The sequence below is a fragment of the Silene latifolia genome, chromosome 1 (assembly GCF_048544455.1).
Source record: "Silene latifolia isolate original U9 population chromosome 1, ASM4854445v1, whole genome shotgun sequence".
NCBI lineage: Eukaryota > Viridiplantae > Streptophyta > Magnoliopsida > Caryophyllales > Caryophyllaceae > Silene > Silene latifolia.
Genome location: NC_133526.1, coordinates 163,357,725 through 163,366,714, shown reverse-complemented (window position 1 = coordinate 163,366,714; position 8,990 = coordinate 163,357,725). Strand labels below are relative to the sequence as shown.

General features: G+C 40.1%; 1 non-coding gene across 1 annotated transcript; it reads right to left on the bottom strand.

Annotated features, from left to right (window-relative positions):
- Positions 1-2,341: 2,341 nt before the first annotated feature.
- Positions 2,342-2,448, bottom strand: LOC141617502 (small nucleolar RNA R71). Its single transcript, XR_012531122.1, has one exon. It is a non-coding gene; the product is annotated as a small nucleolar RNA R71 (small nucleolar RNA).
- Between the last annotated feature and the right edge of the window lie 6,542 nt (positions 2,449-8,990).

Sequence of the window (8,990 nt, the reverse complement as noted above, 5' to 3'; positions counted from 1 at the left end):
AAACCTTGCATTTTCATGGCAAAATGAAGCTAAATTGATTGAATTCAATGACCAAGCATCAAGGAGAGACAATATTAGAAGGCCTTTGTACATACTATAGTAGATGGGCAATGATGAGAAGAGATCCTTGTATCCCCGAGGAAATCCTCAAGGATTTTATGAAGAAAAAGGAAGAAAAGAAGAAAGAAAGAAGCTGTAAGACAATCCGAGCGGATTGTCCCAAAGACGCCTGTCCAGCAGCCACAATCCGAGCATCTTCCCCCTGTGGACGCCCGTCCAAAACACTTCAAATCCGCCCATCTTCCCCATCTGGACGCCCGTCTAGAATCACCAGAATTCGCCCGTCCCGTGCCCTGGACGCCCGGATTCCCTTACAGCTATTTCGTCTTCTACAAGCTTTAAGGAAGGATGCGCATCTTTTTCAAAAGACCGGCGAAAAGGATACCGGAGTCTCCTTAGAGACCGGCGATTCCTCAAGGACTTAATCGTCATTTAAGCCCTTACTTAACCCTAATTTATGTACCTAATCCCCACTATAAATACCCCATTAGTCTAATTAGAAGAGCATGTTCTTCTTAGCAATCTTTAGTGTAGTTAATATCAATCAAATCTCTCTTTAATCTTGTAATCAACATTTAATCAAGTTTTAATACAAGTTTCATTTCCTTAATCTCTCTTTTGTTCATCCTTTATTTTGGGTAATTGAAGATTATTTGGGTTATTATTGGGAGATTGACAACCTTCCAATCAAGCATCAAGTACTTCTATTATTCTTTGCTTTATTATTGGAATCATTAGTAGGTATAATTCTCTTAATCCCTTTTTAATTATTGTTAATTATCTTCATTTATTCATCATGTTTCACTTTGTTGGTATGATTGACAACCTTGCTAGCATGTTCAACATGATAATGAGTGAGTAGTTTCCTTAGCTAGGGTTAATGGGTAATTAGGGGAAACCAACATGGGGAATGATTCATGCTTAATTTAATATGTTTTCATAGTTTATTTGCTTGCTTGTTGTGATCTCAACTTATGCACATGTTATGTTTGATGAAATGTGAGCCTATGAATCCTTACATTTTTTACCCATCACCTATCTTTTTAATGAGACTTGTAAGACATAAACCAACTCGAGTCTCATTAGACCATGCATATTGTTGAGTAGGGAAGATTAAGTCGACTTGTAGGTGTTGTACAATCTAATCGATTCGGCTCCGGGACCCAAACTTTCCTAGGATTGTAAGATATAAACCAACTCGATCCATCACAATAATAATTGCTTGCTTATAATTTGAGAATATGTTTGTATGATCAATTCCCATGAATCCCCTATGACCCCATGACACCCTAGTGCCTTTTATCAATTGTTTACATCCCTTTTTAATCATCTTGCTTGTTTACTTTCATTGCTTTTTAGTTTAGTGATCTTCTACTTCAAACCCCAAATTGTGACACCCTTAGACACCACTAGTCGCAATAGAAAATCTCATCTCAATTCCCGTCCCTTGGGATCCGACCTTTACTTGCCTCTTTACTAATTGTAGAGTTGTTTGTGAAGTTATAAATTGTGTTTTGGTCTAGGTGCTCCTAACGACAAGTACCGAAAACTAAACCTCCTCGAGAGTCCGACCAAAAATGGCGCCGTTGCCGGGGACGGTGTTAACTTGATTTAGATTTTCTTATATTGTTATTAGTTGTGTCTTTCTTCGCCTTGGGGAAGTAAAACTCCTCAAGGCTTGTTCTAATCGTTTTCGAGTTGTTTGATATTTTGCATGTCTAGAAGATCACAAGGTAACTTGTTACCCTTTGATCACGAAATTGAAAGGACTTTGACAACCAATTGAAGACTTGCTAGGAGAACTTTGAGAGGTATTGGTGAGGTTGTAGATATTCAACCAAATACTATTGAGTTCATCAACCCTTTTGCAAGAGAAGGTGAGGAGAACCCAACACAAAATCAACCCACAATGCCTAAGTTTTCATCACATTCCGTACCCACCGAGGAGAACCTACCCAATGGTACTCCCACACCACAACATCTAACCGGAAATTTCATTGCCAAATCCGCATTTATCCAATTAGTCGAAAGAGGCCAATTTGGGGGGATGCCTAGTGAAGACCCTCATTCTCATATGGAGACTTTTTGCGACTATTGTGATGCGATTTCTCAAACCGGTGTAACTCAAGACCAAATTCAATGGGTCTTATTTCCTTTTTCTCTAATTGGCACCGCAAAACAATGGTTGAAAGGCCTTAATAAGGCTACTCTCGGAATTGATTCTTGGAAGAAGTTGGCTCTAGCTTTCTACAAAAAGTTCTATCCACCGTAAAAGACTAACATGCTAAGAGCTCAAATTACGGGCTTTAAGCAAAGGGATGAAGAATCTTTGTATGAAGCTTGGGAGCGATTTAAGGGAATTTGTCGCTCATGTCCTCATCATGGACTTAGCGAGTAGTTCTTGGTACAACAATTTTGGAACGGTCTTTATGAAGATTCAAGGAACATTCTCAACATGGGATCAAATGGAATGTTCACCGAAATTGATGACAATCAAACTTGGAACAAAATTGAGGAAATGGCGGTCCATAACTCACAATATAGTAGACCTTGCAAGGCTACTAGAGGAGGAAAGCATGAAGTGGACTCCATTATTCAATTGGGTGCTCAACTTAGTGCTCACATTGATACCATCAATTTGAAGTTTGAAAAAGCAATGGCTAAACTTGAAGAAGCCTCAAAATCACCAAAGCATCATGTTAATGCCATGACGGCATCTTCGTCAATCCCAAGTGGGATATGTGAGAATTGTGGAACTTTGGGACATGACCAAAGTGAATGTAGGGGAACAAATGAACAAGTGAATGCTTTCCAAGCATACAAGAGTGGTACCCCTTATTCAAACTATTACAATGAAAACACCAAATTCCATCCAAATCTCTCATACAAAAGCCAAAATGTTCAAAACCCTCAACAAACATACACCCCACCTCCCATGAGAAACCAAAATCAAAGACCCTTTTACAACCAAAACCAAGGTTACCAAAATCAAACTCCATACAATCAACAAAATGACAAAGGTTTTGATGTTCAAAAAGCGGTCCTCCAAATGCAAAAGAATCAACAAGAATTTTTCACTCAAATGCAAAAGGATAGTCAAGCAAAGAAAATCACCATCAACAACATCCTAGCTCACACCAAAATGTTGGAAACCTAATTGACTCAACTAGCATATTCAAGCTCACAAAGACAAAAGGGGCAATTACCACCTCAAAGTAATCCCCCAAGATATGAAACGGTTAGTGCCATTGATGTGGGTGATGTCGTCGGGTCCCCCAATCAAACACATTTATATTCTCAACAAACAACTAGTTAGCGGTAAGTCGAGGTCGATCCATGGGACGGTGCTTTGGGTTCTAAGTCTATCTATCTCAATTTATGCTAGTGTCACAATTTGTTTGGGCTTGTAGTTGTGTTCTAAACTAATAAAAGCAATAGAGTAAAACAAGCAATGAAAGGGAAGATGTAAACATTTGATTAAAAGTGCTAGGATATCATGGGGTCATAGGGGATTCATGGTGTTGATCATACAAACATGTTTACAAAGTTGCAAGAAATTAATGTTGTGGAGGAACCGAGTTGGTTTATGTCTTACGGTTCATAGGAAGAGTTGGGTCCCGGAGCCGAATCGATTAGATTGTACAACACCTACAAGTCGACTTACTTTCCTCCTATTCAACTTCTATGCATGGTTTAACAAGACTCGAGTTGGTTTATATCTTACAAGTCAAGTTGAGTAGATAAGAGATGGTAAAAATGCAAGGATTCATAGGCTTAGCATTTCATCAAACATAACATGTGCATAAAGTTGACATCACAACAAGCAAGCAATTTGATTATGAAAACATATTAGATTAAGCATGAATTAATCCCATGTTGGTTTCCCCTAATTACCCACTAATCCTAGCTAAAAGACTACTCACTCATTATCATGGGAGACATGTCATTAATGGTGTCAATCATCACAATAAGTATAAACATGATAATAGAATGAAGAAATGAACAATAAAGATTAAAGAGTAAAGGAATTATACCAAACTTGAGATGATCCAAATAATAAAGCAAAGAATAATAGAAGAAACTTGATTGATTGATGAAGGGTTGTCAATCCTCCAATAATAACCCAATAATCTTCAATTACCCAAAAGTGATGAACTTGAATAATAAACTTGAACAATAATTAAGGAGAGATTAATGTGAGATTTATGGAAAGATTGAGATTAATCTATTCTAATCTACTCCTAATCTAATCTAAGAAAGCTTGATTTAATCTAAGGAAACTTGCCCTCTTTTGATTATTTACAAATGGGGTATATATAGTGGGGATTAGGTACAAGAATTAGGGTTACTAAGGGCTTAAATGACGATTAAGTCCTTCATTGAGGAATCGCCGGTCTCTTTAGGGAGACTTCGGTCTCTAGGGAGACTCCGGTCTCTAGAAAAAGATGTGCATCCTTCCTTGAAGTTTTAGAAGACGAAAGTACTGTCTGGGAATCCGGGCGTTTTTGGCACGGGACGGGCGGATTGTAGCAGGTGAATCCGAGCGGATTGGTCTCTGGACGCTCGGATTGTAGCAGGGGAAGACGAGCGGATTTGGGGCAAGACGCTCGGGCAAAAAGAGGGGAAGACGAGCGGATTTAAGGGGTGGACGAGCGGATTCCTTCAGGGGACGAGCGTCTTCAGTCTCGGGACGCGCGGATTGGCGAACAGCTTCTTTGTTTAAGCTCGGATTGTAAAACGGACGTCATTTTCTCATCCGGACTCCTATTGGAGTGATTCAAAAGCCTAGATCACTTGTTTTTTCGACGCCGTTCCATCTAGCATACTTTTTGAGCAAAAGGAGCAACTCTTGATTTGGGTTCCGAGCAATTTCTTCTTGTAATGCCTTCCCTCTTGTCATTCTTACTTTTAACCCTTTGATCCTTCTATATACACTTTATTCCTACATCCTTGGTCATCATTCTTGCCTCCTCTTCATACTAGTCCATCCAATATCATCAATAACCTTCCAAATAAGCACGAGAGACGGGAATTTCCGCCTCATTTATCTCCTTTTCTACAAAACATATGAAATGCACTAGAAAAGCAAATAGGAAGGTTTTGATGGATAAAATGGCCATAAAATGTTATAATAGTATGCAAAATAGGCTCAATTAGGGGACTAAATGTGTGCAAATAATGTTCACATCAGCCATTCACTTGAGAAGTGGTACAAGGTATGAAGCACCGAAGAAGCAAGTTGAGGATGAAGTTGTGGAAGCTAGTGACAAAGAAGAAGTTGTGCAAAACTCCAAGGATGGAGAACCATCAAAAGAAGAATTTTCAAAGAAAAATGAAGATAAGGCCAAGGAGAAGGAGCCCATTGTTATTAGACTTCCTTTTCCGAGTCGTCAAGCCAAGCCCAAATTTGATGACCAACTTGGAAAATTTATGGAGATTGTGAAGAATTTGGAAGTCTAGATTCCTTTCACGGAATTAATCAATCACGTGCCGGTCTATGCAAAATACATGAAAGACATCCTTACAAAGAAGAAGTCGATCCGGAAGCTTGAGACTATCGCCTTCACTAAGGTGAGTAGTGCAATACTTCAAGGGGGTTCACCTCCTAAACTTAAAGATCCGGGAAGCTTCTCAATACCTGGTACCATTGGCGACACCACGATCAACAAAGCCTTATGTGATCTAGGGGCTAGTGTGAGTGTTATGCCGTACTCGGTGAGTAAAATGTTAGGGATGGGAGAGCTTAAATGCACCAATATCACACTCCAAATGGCCGATAGATCGACGAAGACACCATTAGGGATATGGGAAGATGTCCCCGTAAGAGTTGGGAAATTTTTCTTCCCGGTGGACTTTGTCATTGTTGACATGGAAGAAGACTCCAACATTCCAATCATTCTAGGTAGACCTTTCTTGTACACCGCGGGTGCGGTGATTGATGTGAAGCATGGAGAGCTCACTCTAGAAGTGGGAGATGAGAGCATAACTTTCAATCTTGACAAGACCATGGGAGCTCCCCATTTGCATGAACCATGTTTTATGGTTTATCATTATAGTCGGAAGGATGATAGGAAGAAGTCGGAATTCCAATGGAAGAAGAAAATTGATGATGCTCCATTCAAAAAGCAAATGAATTGCAACAAAGAGAGCTTGAAAAGCTCACCAAAGTCAAGCAATGAAGAGGATGGCCTCATTGGCCAAGACAAGAAAGTGGGAGGGTTATCTCTATCAACTCAAGAGATCTTTAGTGACCAAGTAGATGAAGTTTGTGGTCTTTGGGACGATGAGTTTGAAGGGATTTTCAATCCCTATATTGGTAATGCTATCGATCAAGACCAACATGAAGGAAAATAAGGCAAAGATCTATTGAAGATCTTTATCATGATAATGAACAAGCTTTTGACTACTTCTTCAAGGTGTTGAGCAACATCAACAACACCTTGGACATGCCCCCATGACATCTCACTAAGGATGAGAGTTTGGTGGAGTCCTCCCTAAACCACCATTTGTAAATACTTCTAACTCCCTAACTTGCATTTTATTTCTTACATTGCATTTTTGTCATTTTTGGATTTTTATGCTTTGATCAAGACAATTATCATTTTTTGAGAGAAGTGAGGGAGGGACTAATGATTTAATTGATGTGTAGTGCTTTAGCTTAGTGTGGGGATAGCAATTGCCTAGGCTATTCATGCCTTAGTAGTGCCCCTATAATGAGGAACAGGGGATTTGAAGAATAAAAAATGACACGGGATATGCAAGTGCACGGATGGAACTGAATCCGGGTAGACCAGGGAGAATCGGAGCGTCCTTAAGGGGAATCCGCTCGTCTTTGGGGAGTCCGAGCGTCTTTGGCAGAATCCGTCCGTCCAATTGAACTGAAAAATTGAAATTTTGGGACTGTTGAAGAATCTGAGCGTCCTAGTAGAGAAGACGCTCGTCTTAAAGAATCCGCTCGTCTTTGCAGAAATACGCCCGTCTTTTTGCCAGTGCAAAATAAGAAAGCTCGCTGTAACAAAATCCGCTCGTCCTGCAGTCGAAGAATCCGAGCGTCCCAGCTGAAAGACGCCCGTCTTTAGGCGAGAATTCCTGAACCTAGAATAGAAAGAATCCGAGCGTCCCGAAGGAAAAACGCCCGTCTTCCCCTGCAGTTTCAAAATTTTCGGGTGTTGTTAAATACCCCTCCCACATTCATTTCTTCATTCATTCATTCAAAACACTACCAAAAACCCCAAAACCCTCATCCTCTCTATCACCAAAACAAGATTTCCTCAACCAAATTCAACAAAATCAAATCCAAACTTCCTTTCAACAACAATTAATCACTCCTTTTCCAACAATAATCAAATCCAAGCACCAAAATCTTCAACCTTTGAGTCGGTTTTTGAATTACAAAGGCAAAGCCTTTCATGTTAAAATCGATTTGGGTATAATTGGAAATTGAAGATTTTCACTCTTTTCTTGGTATAATCATCAATGGCACGAACAAAAGGATCAACAAAGGTACTTAAGGCAAAGACACTCTCAAAAAGGCAACAATGCCTTCAAGCAAAGAAAGCCTCATTGGCTATGGTGGTTGCTAATGCAAGCTTGGAAGTTCAACAACAACAAAATCCTCCCTTGGAAGCAACAACAATAACAACTCCGGAAATTGCTCAATTATCAAACTATCCGGAGGTAATTTTCATTTCTAACTCCCATAGGGATACATTTGCCAAGTATGCTAAGAAATCCATTCTACCCACCAAATTCATATGTGAAGATGCCTTGAACAAATTGGGTCTCCTTGAACAAAAAAAAGCCTTCTTTGAAGCCATGGGGTTGGGAAAATTATTTACTACAAGAGAATTGACATACCCCTCCCTTACCTTGGAATTCTTGAGTTCATTGAAAGTGACTAAGGTAGAGACTAGAGAATACATCGAGTTTCGCCTTGCCAATGTGAATATGCGCATCACCTTTGATGTTTTGAGTAAAGCATTAGGTCTTAGTGATACACCTCGTTATTATAAGAAGCCCGAAAAATATGACCCCACTTCTCTTTGGGAGGCAATTTCCGGGAAGAAATTTGAGAACTTTCATGCTTGTCGCGCTCTATTAGTCCACCATCCGGGCATTAGAGTGTGGCACAAGGTCATCGGGAATAATATCATTGCAAGAAAAGACACTAACCACTTTACCAAGCTAGATTGTGTTCTACTTGAGTCGGCATTAAATATTGGAAGGGAATTCACCAAGCCTTACAATGCTCTAAGGCTTTTGGTGGAAAGATGACTAAATGTTGATTGTGGCAAGGAAGGCACCGCTTTTATCGTAAATGGAGGTCTAGTTACTCTCTTGGCCAAGTACTTTGATCCAAATTTCAACAAGTATAACAAGTATGTGTCGAAAAGAAGGGGTCATCAAATTGACATGGATGCCATGATTAACAAGTACAAGTGGGTCAAGCATAATCTTCTTGACACCAAATATGGGTGGCTCACCAATGATGCTAGATCTTTTACTTTGCCTTCCAAGATATGCCGTTTGAGTGTCCATCGGACCAACTACCTTCTTCCCCTCTCAAAGGAAGCCGAATACATCATCCGTCAACAAAGGGGTGAAATTGAAATGTCCTCCTCCTCCATTGTCACACCACCCTACCCATTCAAATATCGAGAGTTCAAACCCGAAGGTGTTGAAGTGGGCAATAACTACATGACTCTACTTATGCAAGAGATGCACAAACAAGCTTATAAGGATCGGGAAGATGCATACTTGGCCCAATATCCACCCCTCCTTCATTTAGCTAGGCAAGGACTACTTGATCCTTCATGTCCTTTGCCTAGTTGGGCGGATAGGGAAGTTTTCTTTCCAAGTGCATCTAGGGGTGAGAGACCGGGTGATGATGAGGTTGTCGGTGATGAGGTTGTTGATGATGAGGGCATTGT